Raw genomic sequence first — 14,223 nt, 5'->3', positions numbered from 1 at the left:
GACATCCTCGGACACAGCGAGTGCCTGAATATTAATCATTTCAATATTTACAACATCACCGAGTGAATGATTCTCGTGCTTTCTATAACATTCACCGTGTCCCTGATCAACATCGACCCGAATGTCCCCGATCTGTAGTGACCTGCATATCCTGCTGGTCAATGTTGACCTGAATAATAATGATCAATATTGATGTGACTATGTCTGATCAATCAACTGATTAGATCAGCCTGTCACTGTGTAAAAAGACCGAACAGAAATATCAGAAACTGACCCCTCTCAAAGCCCCAGGACGCTTTGCCCAACCAGCTTATTACTCCCATTCGCAGGTTTATTTGCCTCAGGGTGGGTCAAAGGGCCTGTTTCTATGATGTATGATTCTGAGTAAGAGCAAATCCCAGTTATACTTGTGATTCTTCCAGTGCAGTGATTTGCAGCTAAGTATATCCTTGCATAGTCCGAGGGGCCTTGCATTTTTAGGGAATAATTAAAAGACTTAATGAAAGAAAAAAATCCTGTTAATGTGGAGACCTAATTAACAAGATAGTTTGGTTTGATTAGATTGTTTGCTTAGTTGGTTGGGTTGACTATTGGCATTAGAAGGTAGAATTGGAAGTGTAAAGGGCAAGTATATGCTTCTGTTTTATCTGTTTAATTCTGATCTGAGAGTTTTAGTGTTGGGAATGCTGTAGAAATCCCTCATCTAAACATTTCTGGAGAAGTCAGAATTTGTCTTGCAGTTTTTCTATTGCAAATGAATGAGGTGCCATTGATAAATGGATTTGTAAGAGTAATATGCATGCATTTTAGTTTAATGCTTTCTGCATGTTATTTTGTTAAAAATGCAGTTTTCTGCGGTGAGTGATATAAACTAATGTGTAGTGCTGGAAAAGCACAGCAGGTCAGGCAACATCCAAGGAGCAGGAGAATTGACGTTTCGGGCACAAGTCCTTCATCAGTCTTTGGATGCTGCCTGACCTGCTGTGCTTTTCCAGCACTGAACTCTTGACTGTGAGCTCTGGCATCTGCAGTCCTCACTTTCTCCAGATATAAACTAATGTGTGATATCTATTTTAAGCTTATGAATGGTGAAATTATGGATTTTTAAATTGTCCCCACATAATTGACAAATTGCCATAAACCTTTAATTTGTAACAATTGAAGATATGTAAATAAATAAACTCTAAGCTTCACGTGATCCAAAGTTATCAGGTAGCACTTTTGCCCCCAAGTGAGCTATCTCTTTTTGTTAAACCTTTATAGATGACCCAATTAATTTTGTTTAGGGATTGTTTCAATATAATTTTAAATGAAAATGGATTTGTGCACGCCACAGCCAAAATTATGTGTTGCTGAGAGGTTTTCATAGACAGTATTGTACTCCATTTTGTTCCACATAGCCACCTCCACTCAACCAGGGTTAGGAAAAGCAAACAAAAAACCAAAGTACTGTGGATTCTGGAAGTCAGAAACAAAACCATCAAATGCTGAAAACTCTCAGCAGATTGGGCAGCTTCTGTGGAGAGAAAGCAGAGTTAACATTTCAGGTTCAGTGGCCCTTAAGTTCTGCTTTTGTTGGGAAAAGCTAAATCTGTTCTAATTTTTCGGAAATGTATGCGATGGTTGAAAAGCTTTATCAAGTGCCAGACTGTGACTTGTCCTGGGAGTCACAATCCCAGGACGAGTCACAATCTGGGAATGTTGAGTGAGGGTAAACTGAGGTCTGAAGAAGAGCTACTGGAACTGAAACGTTAGCTCTAATTTCTCTCCACAGATGTTGCCAGACCTGCTGATATTTTCCAGCAATTTCTGTTTTTGCACTCAATTAAATTATTGTTTCGTAATCTGCTGTGAGCAGTGTGTCTTTTTTCTTTTAGACCGAGCAAACATCTTGCTCTGTCTTTCTGACATGTTATGTTATGTCAAGGGTTGGCCCTGCTTTCTGGACTTCTGTCAGTGATACAAACTGTTAGAAGCTGCACAGTGTATCTGAAATATTCTGTCATTCTAGTGACAAGACACTCAATCCACCTCGAATTTCCTTGTGGCATGGGAGCTGAGATATACAACTTGGAATAAAGGGTTGAATGTTGTGTGTTGATATTTATCTGTATACTGTACGCTCTTATTTCCTCCGCCATCTGGGATAATTACCTCATGTCTTTCATTTCTATAAAATGTTAATATGATAAACACTAGGCAACGGGTTATATTGTGGGAAAGATCGGGAAATGGAGCAGACATCAAGTCTTGAGGCAGAAGTGCTTGAAAAGCTGCTGAAGGAGGGAGGGAGTGTCCAGAAGGCCAGATGTCCCTATTTTTCTTGGCACATGAGGCCGTAGTAGGGGTCAGATAAGTCACAATTTTAATATTCTGGTTTCTAGCTTTACTTACCCAGTAGCAAAATCACTGTACAGAAACTTGGGACATAATTTACTACCAAACATGGTGGAACCTGGCTCGAGTGTGGAGACATCTGTAGTCAACTGTTAGATCCCAGTGTCTTACAATTTGAAATGAAACAATAGTAATTTTAAACAGGCTACAAGTGGCACTGATTCACAACTTTAATTTGTGCTTATTCTGTGGAGAAGTGAATGTACTAAATCTGACAAGTCATTGTCAAATGTAGGTATTTTTGTTTGAAAGTGAAGAGGATGACACACTAATTATAGAAAAAAGGTATAGAACTTTGAAATGTTAGACATTGTTTTTTTTGAGTAAAGTTAACTACCATAATTAACCAGCTGCCCCTGATTCTGTTTTAATATTTTTAAAAATAACTAAGTAGTTTTATACTGTGGTAAGTTTTTCCTGTGTGTTATCACTCAGAGAGATTGATGTGCACTTGCATTCAGTGCAGCTGGGGAGTGGGTCTCTGCTCTGTACTCTGTACTATTCTCAGTGGAAATCTTAATGTTTATGATGCCAGATCCATTTTTCTTAACACTCATAGATTAAGTCAGGTTCTAATTGCTGGCAGAGCTGTACCAACCCTTGGTTCTGATTTTTCTGTTGAGATAATGAAAAGTATAACAAAGCCTCAAGTGTAAAAGTCTTGATGGAACTGTGTACATCGTTGTAACAAATTTTATTCTGAAGTTGTGAATTAAAGTAAGAATTATTGAAATGTTCCATGAAATAATGAGATTGTTAATTAACAAAATAATTGCCCTTTATAGACTCCATTTTGTCACTTGCATTTACATTTCTTAATGTGTTAAACATCTCACTTGGTCTGTTATTACTTCTAGGATACTTTAGTTTCTTGTGGTAGCTGAGTTTTAAACTGCAGCTGAACTTGTTTGCCATTAGGATTCGTGTTTTGTTAAAACTAGATGCTGTACGGATATTGCAGTTACTGTGGATGGCAAAAATATTTTTTTAAAAAGACTAAGTTCTGTTTGTTAAATTGAAGCAAATGAACATGATTTTATATTTGTGTTATTGGCCAGTCATCCAGAAGCTTGGTGGCAAATCCAAATCTCAGTAAGTTAATTTTAGGAATTTGAATTTGCTTTGGAAAAAGATGTAGGGGAAAAAAAAGCTGGCATCTTATAAGTGACCGAAGAGCTATTGGATTAACGTAAGCATCTAAGTGGTTCACTAATAACCTCCTCTGATTGGGCTTGTGTATGATTTCCAGCCCTACATGAACTGTTAACTGGCTTTATAACCACTCAGCTGAATAACATTGTTGCAAGAATATTGCAGTGGTTCAGCAAGGGGAAATGAAAGACACCATAGTGCCCTTCTCAGCTTCAGGTTATCCCAAAGCACTTCATACCCAATTAATTGTATTTGAAGTGGAGTCACTGTTTTAATGCAGAAACCACGACTACAAATTTGCACAGAACAGCCACACAAATTGCAATATAATAATGACCACAGCGTCTGTCACAATGACAGGCCAAGTGAAAATGAGATTAGAATATGTCAATGCTTGATGACCAGTGTCAACACAATGGGCTGGAAGACATTTTTCATCATTGATTCCAACAGCACAGAGACAGGTCCTTTGGCTCAGACCATGCTGAACAAAATGTCTGTCCACACTAACCCCATTTCCCTGCATGTGGTCCATATCCTTCTAATCCTTCCTATCATATCCATGTATTTATCCAAATGCCTGTTAAATGTTGTTAATGTACTCATCTCAACCAATTCCACTGGCAGCTCATTCCATATGTGTACCACCCTCTGTGTAAAAAGTTGCCCCTCAGGTTCCCTTTTATTTTTTTCCCTCTAACCTGAAACTGATGTCCTGTCATCCTTGATTCCCCAAGCCTGGAAAAAAGACTGAGTGCATTCACCCTATCCACGCCTCTCATAATCTTATATACCTCTATAAGGTCCCACTTCAATCTTCTATGCTGTAATTTTTTTTAAAATCCTAGCTTGTCCAATCTCTCCCTATAACTCAAACCATTGAGTCCAGGCAATAGTTTTGTAAATTTCTTCTGCTCTTTTCCTTCCTATAACAAGGTGACCAAAACCAATTCTCCAAGTGCAGCCTCACCAACCTCCTGTATAACTGCAACATAACCTCCGAACATCTATAGACAGTGCACTGACTGATGAAGGCCAGTGTGCCAAAAGCTGCCTTCACTGCCCTGTCTACCTGTGACTCCACTTTGAGAGAGCTGTCAACCTAAACTCCCAAGATCCCTCTATTCTACTATACTCCTGAAAGGCTGTACCATTCACCACGGAACTCCTACCTTGATTTGACTTTCCAAAATGCAAGAACTCACATTTATCTATATTAAACTCCATTTGCCATTTCTCAGCCCACTTCCCCAACTGATCAAGGTCCTGCTGCAATTTCTGATAACCTTCCTCACTGTTCACGATACCGCCTATTTTAGTTTCATCAGCAAACTTACCAATCATGCCTTGTACACTGTCATCCAAATCATTGATACAGATAACAAATACAAATGGCCACAGCACCAACCCCTGAGATATGCCATTAGTCATAGACCTCCAGTCCAATAAGCATCCTTCCACTATTAGGAGAAAGTGCGGACTGCAGATGCTGGAGATCAGAGTCGCGAGTGTGGTGCTGGAAAAGCCAAGCAGGTCAGACAGCATCTGAGGAGCAGGAGAATAGAGGTTTTGGGCAAAAGCCCTTCATCACGACTGAGCTAGATGAAGGGCTTATGCCTGAAACATCGATTTGCCTGCTCCTCAGATGCTGTCTGACCTGTGCTTTTCCAGCACCACACCCTCAACATCCTTCCACTGTTACCCTCTGCTTCATACCATCAAGCCAATTTTGCACCTAATTTGCCAACTTGCCCTGGACTCTATGCGATCTAACCTTTTAGAGCAGCCAAACCTGTGGAATCTTATCAAAGGTCTCACTGAAATCCATGTATACTACGTCTATCACCCTGCCCTCATCAACCTTCCTAGTCACTTCTTCAAAGAACTCTTAACATATTTGTGAGACATGATCTCCTACTCTCAAAGCCATGCTGACTACTTCTAGTCAAACCATGTCTTTGCAAATGCATGTATATCTTTTCTCGCAGAATCTTCTCAAGTAACTTGCCCACCACAGATGTTATATAGCTTCTGGTCTATAGCTTCTAGGCTTTCTTTGCAGCCCTTCTTATTAGCACAGCATTCGCTACCCTCCAGTCTTCCGGGACCTCACCGGGGGCATTTGAGAGATATTCAATTGCAAAGAACTGTTGCAATTCTTTGGATGGGTAGGCAGACAGTGCTGTTAGGGAGAGCATTCCAGAATTCTGACCCAGCGACACTGAAGGAATGGCAGTATATTTCCAAGTCAGTTTGGCGAGTGGCTGGGAGGAAAATTAGCAGGAGTTGTCTATATGCACGTTTCATATCTTCAGTCAGTTTTTTTTATATGCTTTGTCTATTCATTATATGCTGGTGTCACTTTGGGATTGTACGTCATATTTTGGGATAATTAATAGTAGTCAATTTAGGCCTAGTTTCACTGAGATTGATAGAAATGCTTGTAGGTTTCGTATTTGGCACAGGCACAACTTGTTGAATAGCAACATCGTGTGCTGTAACTAAACTATGAATCTCCATTTGGGTTCAGTTCACCATGGATAGAATTCCTCCTTAAGGAAATACACCTTTTGGGAGCCATTGAGACAGGCTGAGCTAATGTACACTGTTCCTGTCAGAATAGAAGTACAATAACAGTCTGTGTCAGGAACTGCAAAGATTAGTTTGACCTCTGGAATGATTAAAGGTGATTCCTGTGTGGCTGATACCAGTTTATGCTCCTGACTGAAGAGTCAATTAGGACTAACAAACAATTCCAGCACCTCAGTCTATTCAGGAGTGTGAATCATTGTTTTATTTCCTCCCTTTTTCTTTCCATCTTTTGCGAACGGAATTGAATTTGCTGTGGTTGGATTTACTCAAGGTAGCTCAGTTACCTTATCAATTCCACTTTGGTTTGAGACGTCATAGGAAGTGTCAGCAGTTAACAGAATGTGCAAGTGAAGCCTGGCTGTCAACATTTGTCAGAGCATTGAACGTGTATCTCCTGGCACACAACTCTGGTGCATTAAATAATTAAAAAAATAATTGTTTTTACTTTGTGTCTGTTACATTCCAATGTCAAGGAATTCTTGAAGTGTAAAATGATCCTTGTTTGTTATTGCAGTATCTGTAACACAGACAGAGCATCCATGCTGCCAGTTCAGACAGGGCTGTGTTTAAATAGCCCTGGATAAAATCCAGATGAGAGTTTCCATGTTTATTTTGTGCTATTTTAAACATCCTCTCATGTATTAGAGTTTCAAATCACAATTATTGTACAGTATTCCTGATGAAGGGCTTATGCTCGAAACGTCGAATTCTCTATTCCTGAGATGCTGCCTAACCTGCTGTGCTTTGACCAGCAACACATTTGCAGCAGTACAGATACACACAAAGTAGGCATATAACGAGACCAGGTTCTGCTCTAAGAATGAATCCAGTGGTATTTTCCATTACTTATGAATATCTAAACAAGGAACAAGAGTAGGCTATTGAGCTCTTCAAGCCTGCCCGCCATTCAGTAATATCTGGTCTGATCTGATTTTAACCTCAACTCTACATTCCTGCGTTTCCCCATAATCTTTAATCCCCATGGTCATCCAGGATCGATCTACCTCTCTCTCAAAAATATTTAAAGATTCTGCATCCACTGTCTGTTGAGGAATGAATTCCAAACATGCAACCCTTGGAGAGAGAGAAAAAAAGTTGCCACATCTGTCTTAAATGTGAGACTCCTTGTTTTTAAACAGTGACCCCTAGTTCTAGATTCTCCCACAAGAGGAAACATTCTTTCCGTTATCTACACTGTCCAGTTCCCCCAGGATCTTTTATGTTTCAATTAAGTCATTTCTGACTCTTCTGATCTCCACAGGATACAGGCCTAGACTGTGTAACCTTTCCTTATAAGGCAATCACTGATACCAGGTATAAAACAAAGAACCGCAGATGCTGGAAATCTAAAACAAAACAACAAGCTGAAAAAATTTCAGCGGGGTGTTAACTTATTTGGAGAAAAGTTAATCTTTCAAGTGCAATGACTTGTCATCTGAACTAAGTACTGTCTTTCCTTTAAAAGTACTTTGTAATTTATGCACAGTGAAGAAAGATTGACAGTACAAAACGCTACAACCTGTCTAGCCAGCCACATGCGGTGGCAATGCCTTGTTCATTGTGATACTTGTTCCCTATCTCGTCAGACCCATGAGGGAGAAAGGAATAGTATGATCTGTAGATAGGGTGAGATGGAGGCTTTTGTGGAAGTTACAGTACTACTCCAAAGTAGGTGATCATCTCTTTTGATGAGCATATGCCATCTTGTTTGAAAACTTGAATCAGGAATTTGAATCTTGTTTGAATTATGTTGAGCTCTGCAAACAAAATATGTTTTTGGGGATCTGGATAACCTGGACATTTAAACAGGATCGTGAAGACTGATTTCTGAGTAACAGAAACAATGAAGGTCTTAAAATTACAATGGGTTGTTTAGTCAAAGGATAGAAAAAGATTCTAGATGGCTACTGTGCAGAAACAGATCTAATCCAGATTGAGCACTGTCTCTTGGGCCTAAAACATGATTCTGGGTAATCCAAGATGGAGAATGGGAAAAGCGTGTGGCTGTAAGAGCTGCTCCTTTTTTCAAGTATTTCAGGTGTTGAAGTTGATTTCCCCAAGTTTCAGGAACAATAGTTACTGTTTTATAAGCTGTTGCATTGTTTTGGAATTTTGGGGAAAGAAAGATCCAAACAGTGGCACTTTCAAAAAGAGGAAGAGAGACAAAGATTCGCACAGATGATCCCTGGAATGGTGGGTCTAACATACGAGGAACGGCTGAGGATCCTGGGATTGTATTCATTGGAGTTTAGAAGATTTAAGGGGACATCGAATAGAAACTTACAAGATAATACATGGCTTGGAAAGAGTGGATGCTAGGAAATTGTTTCCGTTAGGCGAGGAGACTAGGACCTGTGGACACAGCCTTAGAATTAGAGGGGGTAAATTCAGAACAGAAATGCGGAGACATTTCTTCAGCCAGAGAGTGGTGGGCCTGTGGAATTCATTGCCGCAGAGTGCAGTGGAGGCTGGGACGCTAAATGTCTTCAAGGCAGAGATTGATAAATTCTTGATGTTACAAGGAATTAAGGGCTACGGGGAGAATGCGGGTAAGTGGAGTTGAAATGCCCATCAGCCATGATTGAATGGCGAAGTGGACTCAATGGGCCGAATGGCCTTATTTCCACTCCTATGTCTTCTGGTCGAAAGGCAGAGACCGTTGGTCAGTGAGAGAGAGGGAGAAAGAAACAGACATAGAACATACAAAAATACAGCGCAGTACAGGCCCTTCGGCCCTCGATGTTGCACTGACCGAAGCCTACCTAACCTACACTAGCCCAATAACCTCCATATGCTTATCCAATGCCCGCTTAAATGACCATAAAGAGGGAGAGTCCACCACTGCTACTGGCAGGGCATTCCATGAACTCTCAACCCGCTGAGTAAAGAATGTACCCCTAACATCTGTCCTATACCAACCTCCCCTTAATTTAAAGCTGTGTCCCCTAGTAACAGCTGACTCCATACGCGGGAAAAGGTTCTCACTGTCAACCCTATCATCATTGTGACATTACTGTCAGACAAAGCCGTGAATCTGTAAGCTACTTGCTTTGCTGTTTGAGTACAAGTGTTTCTGGACTTCAGAGTGGGTCTAAGGAAAATTAACCAACATGAAATTCCCAGCAGACCTTGGAGGAACCTGTGTGGGAGAGCTCACAGCATGGGAGCAGATATAAGTCCATGGTTCACATTTTGTAACCATGTTGATTTTCTTTTGTAATTCGACAACAGTGAGTAGAGTGGGTTCTTTTTGATCATGTTTTATTGAGATCAGTCTCTTGATTAAAATTTAACACTATAAAATGTTCTAACTAAGTTAGCCTGGAGCAATGTTTGTAAGAGCAGTAAGACTGCGATTTTCTAGGTCTGTAGATTGTTGAGGTGCAAAGATAGCCTTTAGAGTGATGTGCTCTTCCTATCGGATGTGGGAGATTAGGGAGCGTTTTCATGTTACTGATGATTATGTCTGCAGTAAGTGTTTTTGGTTGAGAATCCTATCCTATCCTGGATCGATTGGAGCGGCAGTTAGAGGCAATGAGGAAATTACAGGAGCTGGGACTGTAATAGATGACAGATACAGGAAGGGAGAAAAACTGCAGGCACCACCAGGTAGATGGGTTACCTCCAGGAAAGGTAGGAGAGGGAGGCAGGTATTGCAAGAGTCTCCTGTGGCTATCCCCATCTCAAACAATCTGCTGTTTTGGAAAATGTAGGAGGTGATGGACTCTCTGGACTGTAGCATGAACAGCCAAGTTTCTGGTACTGAGACTGGCTCTAATGTGTTGAGGAGTACGTCAGATTTAAAGTGTTCGATTGTGATAGGGGACTCTCCAGTCAGATGTTACTGCACCCAACAGCAAGAAATCAGAATGATGTGTTGCCTCCCTGGTGCCACAATCAAGGATATTTCTGAGAGAGTGCAGAATATTCTCAAAAAGAGCAGTGGGACCAGCAAGTGGTCATTGTACACATTGGAACTATTGACATAGGAAGGGAAAAGGATGAGATTCTGAAGGGAGAATTAAATTAGGCAGAAAGCGAAAAAGTAGGTTCTTGAGGTTAGTAATATCTAGATTGCTCCCTGTGCTGTGAGCTAGTGAGTGTAGGAATAGGAGGATAGAACAGTTGAATGCGTGGCTGAGGAGCTGGTGCAGGGGAGAAGGGTTCACATTTTTGGACCATTGGAATCTCTTCTGAGGGAGAAGTGGCCTGTACAAGAAGGATGGATTGCCCCTGAATTTGAAGGGGACTAATGTACTGGTAGGGAGATTTGCTCGAGTTTCTCATGAGTAAGCTAAGTAAGGTGGGATTGGGACCCCAGGAGATAGGGAGGAAAAAGGTCAGTCTGAGAACCAGTCAGTTGGAAAAGGGAACAAGTTAAACAGCCAGGAACAAAGCAGAGAACAAAGTAGGACTGATAAATTAAACTGCATTTATTTCAATGGAAGAGGCCTAACAGGGAATGCAAATAAACTCGGCATGGTCAGGAGCATGGGACTGGGATAACATAGCAATTACAGAAACATGGCTCAGGGATGGGCAGCACTGTCAGATTTATGTTCCAGGATACAAATGCTATAAGAACGATAGAGAAGGGGCCAAGTGAGGAGGGAGAGAGTGGTGTTTTTGTTGAGAGATAGCATTATGGCTATACTTAGGGAGGATATTTCTGGGAATGCATCCTGGGAAGTTATTTGGGCAGAAATAAGAAAGGGGTGATCACCTTTTTTGGGGCGATACTATCAACCCCTCGATAGTCAGGGGGAAATTGAGAACCGAATTTGTAAGGAGATCTCAGTTATCTATAAGAATAATAGGGTGGTAATGATAGGGGATTTTAACTTTCTAAACATATATTGAGACTGCCATAGTGTTAAGGACTTGAATGGAGAAGAATTTAAGTGTGTACAAGAAAATTTTCTGATTCGATATGTAGATGTACCTACTAGAGAAGGTGCAAAACTTGATTTACTGTTGGGAAATAAGGCTGGGCAATTGACTGAAGTGTCAGTGGGGGAGAACTTTGGGGGCCACTGACCGCAATTCTATTAGTTTTGAAATAGTGATGGAAAAGGATAGGTTGGGTCTAAAAGTTGAAGTTCTAAATTGGAGGAAGGCCAATTTTGATGGTATTAGGCATGAACTTTCAAAAATTGATTGGAGACAGATGTTTGCAGATAAAGGGACGGCTGAAAAATGGGAAGCTTTCAAAAATGAGGTAACTAGAGTCCAAGAGACTATTTGTTTTAAGGCGAATGCCAAGGTAGGGAATGCTGGATGACGAGAATTTGAGGTTTGGTTAAGGAAAAGGAGGAAGCATTCAATTCCTGCCTCGGGCGACTATGTGGAGTTTGCACGTTCTTCCCGTGTCTGCGTGGGTTTCCTCCGGGTGCTCTGGTTTCCTCCTCCCACAGTCCAAAAATGTGCAGGTTAGGTGAATTGGCCATGCTCAATTGCCTGTAGTGTTATGTGAAGGGGTAAATGTAGGGGAATGAGTCTGGGTGGGTTGCGCTTCAGCGGGTCGGTGTAGACTTTTTGGGCCGAAGGGCCTGTTTCCACACTGTAAGTAATCTAATATGTCAGGTACAGACAAGAAAGATCAAATAGAAGAGTATAAAGACAGTATGAGGATACTTATGAGGGAAATCAGGAGGGCACAAAGGGGACATGAGAACTTTGGTAAATTGGGTTAAGGAGAATCCAAAGGGATTTTATAAGTACATTAAGGGCAAAAGAGTAACTAGAGAGAGAAAATAGGACGACTCAAAGATCATCAAGGCAGTTTATGTCTAGGGGAGATGAGGAAGATACTAAACGAGCAACAGTGTTTGATGTGGAAGATATAGAAGGTGGGCAAATGTATGGTGACATCTTGAAAAATGTCCATATTATAGAGGAGGAGATGCTGGATGTTGTAAAATGCATAAAGGTGGATAAATCCCCAGGACTGATCAGGTGTACCCTGGGGAGCTAGGGAAGCAACTGCTGGGCCCCTTTCTAAGAAATTTATATCATCGATCATTATAGGTGAGGTGCTGGACGATTGGAGGTATGCTAACGTGGTGCCACTATTTAAGAAAGGATTCTGGGTAATCCAAGATGAAGGACACAAAGTTTCCATCTGTAAGAGCTGCTCCTTTTTTGAGGTATTTTAGGTGTTGGAGGTGATTTCCTCGAATTCCAGAAGCAGCCATTATTGTTTTATACGCTGTTGCATTGTTTTGCAACTTTGGGAAAAAAAAGTCAAAACAACAGCAGTTTTAAAAGGGAGGAGAACAGACAAAGGAAGCACATGGTATGTCATTGCAAGAAAGAGAGAGAGAGAGAACCTGCACTGTTACTGCCTTTGATGTTTCAATTTGTGTATCGCTGGACATCAGTGTGCATCTGGGAAAATTATCAAACAGTGACATTCACAAATGATCTTGGAGTAACTGTTGAGCGAAGTTCACAACACAGAATCACCAGCACCACTCTAATCTAGACAGAATCAGATAAGTTAATTGTTTTAGTGTGGCCTACAGAGAATCTGCAGTAGGTTCTTTCTTGATTGTTTTTGGAGATATGTGTCTTGATTAAACTTAAATTAATTGTTATGGCTTATATTTTAACCTGGGGCAGTATTTGTAGGGGAATAAGATGGTGTTATTTTCTGGATCTGTAGATTGTGAAGAAGCAAAAATGGCCTTTAATAGAGTGATATGTGCTTCTTGTCAGATGTGGGAGTTGAGAGTTTAAGGGTTACTGAGGATTATATCTGCCATAAATGCTGCTGGCTGCGAATCTTATCAGATCGGATGAAGAGACAGTTAGAAGCGATGAGGAATTTGCAACAGTACGTGATGGATGGCAGTTATAGGAAGGGGGGAAAAGTCTCAGATACAGGCACATAGATGGGTTAACTCCAGGAAAGTAGGAAGAGAGGTAGGCAGCTGGGGTGGGGGGGGGAGTGGGTCAAGAGAGATAGTGAGGAAAGAAATCAATCTGAGACTGGTACAGTTGAGAACAGAAGAGAGTCAAACAGTCAGGGACAAGGTAAGACTAATAAATTCAGCTGCATTTATTTCAATGCAAGGGACCGAAGAGGGAAGGCAGATGAACTCAGGGCATGGTTAGAAACAGGGGACTGGGATATCATAGCAATTACAGAAACATGGCTCAGGGATAGGCAGGACTGGCAGCTTAATGTTCCAGGATACAAATGCTACAGGAAGGATAGAAAGGGAGGCAAGAGAGGAGGAGGAGGGGTGGGGGGTGGGGAAGGTGGCATTTTTTTGATAAGGGATAGCATTACAGCTGTACTGGGGGAGGATATTCCTGGAAATACATCCAGGGAAGTTATTTGGGTGGAACTGAGAAATAAAAAAGGGATGATCACTTTATTGGGATTGTTCTATATACCCCCGAATAGTCGGAGGGAAATTGAGAAACAAACTTGTAAGGAGATCTCAGCTATCTGTAAGAATAATAGGGTAGTTATGGTAGGGAATTTTAACTTTCTAAACATCGACTAGGATTGCCATAGTGTTAAAGGTTTAGATGGAGAGGAATTTCTTAAGTTTGTACAAGACAATTTTCTGATTCAGTATGTGGATGTACCTACTAGAGAAGGTGCAAAACATGACCTACTCTTGGGAAATAAGGCAGGGCAGGTGACTGAGATGTCAGTGGGGGAGCACTTTGGGGCCAGCGACCATAATTTTATTGGATTTAAAATAATGATGGAAAAGGATAGACCAGATCTAAAAGTTTGAAGTTCTAAATTGGGGAAAGGTTAATTTTGATGGTATTAGGCAAGAACTTTTGAAAGCTGATTGGAGGCAGATGTTTGCAGGGAAAGGGGCGGCTGGGAGATGGGAAGCTTTCAGAAATGAGATAACGAGAATCCAGAGACAGTATATTCCTGTCAGGGTGAAAGGAAAGGCTGGTAGGTATAGGGAATGCTGGATGACTAAAGAAATTGAGGGTTTGGTTAAGAAAAAGAAGGAAGCATATGTCAGATACAGACAGGATAAATCGAGTGAATCCTGAGAAGAGTGTAAAGGCAGTACGAGTATACTTAAGAGGGAAATCAGGTGGGCA

General features: G+C 41.0%; 1 protein-coding gene across 1 annotated transcript in view; it reads left to right on the top strand.

Annotated features, from left to right (window-relative positions):
• b3gnt2b (UDP-GlcNAc:betaGal beta-1,3-N-acetylglucosaminyltransferase 2b) overlaps positions 1–14,223 on the top strand; it is a 51,740-nt gene that overhangs the window by 316 nt on the left and 37,201 nt on the right. The gene's annotated exons all lie outside the window — the stretch shown is intronic.

The sequence above is a fragment of the Hemiscyllium ocellatum genome, chromosome 10 (assembly GCF_020745735.1).
Source record: "Hemiscyllium ocellatum isolate sHemOce1 chromosome 10, sHemOce1.pat.X.cur, whole genome shotgun sequence".
Lineage (NCBI taxonomy): Eukaryota > Metazoa > Chordata > Chondrichthyes > Orectolobiformes > Hemiscylliidae > Hemiscyllium > Hemiscyllium ocellatum.
This window is presented reverse-complemented; position numbering and strand designations above follow the sequence as displayed.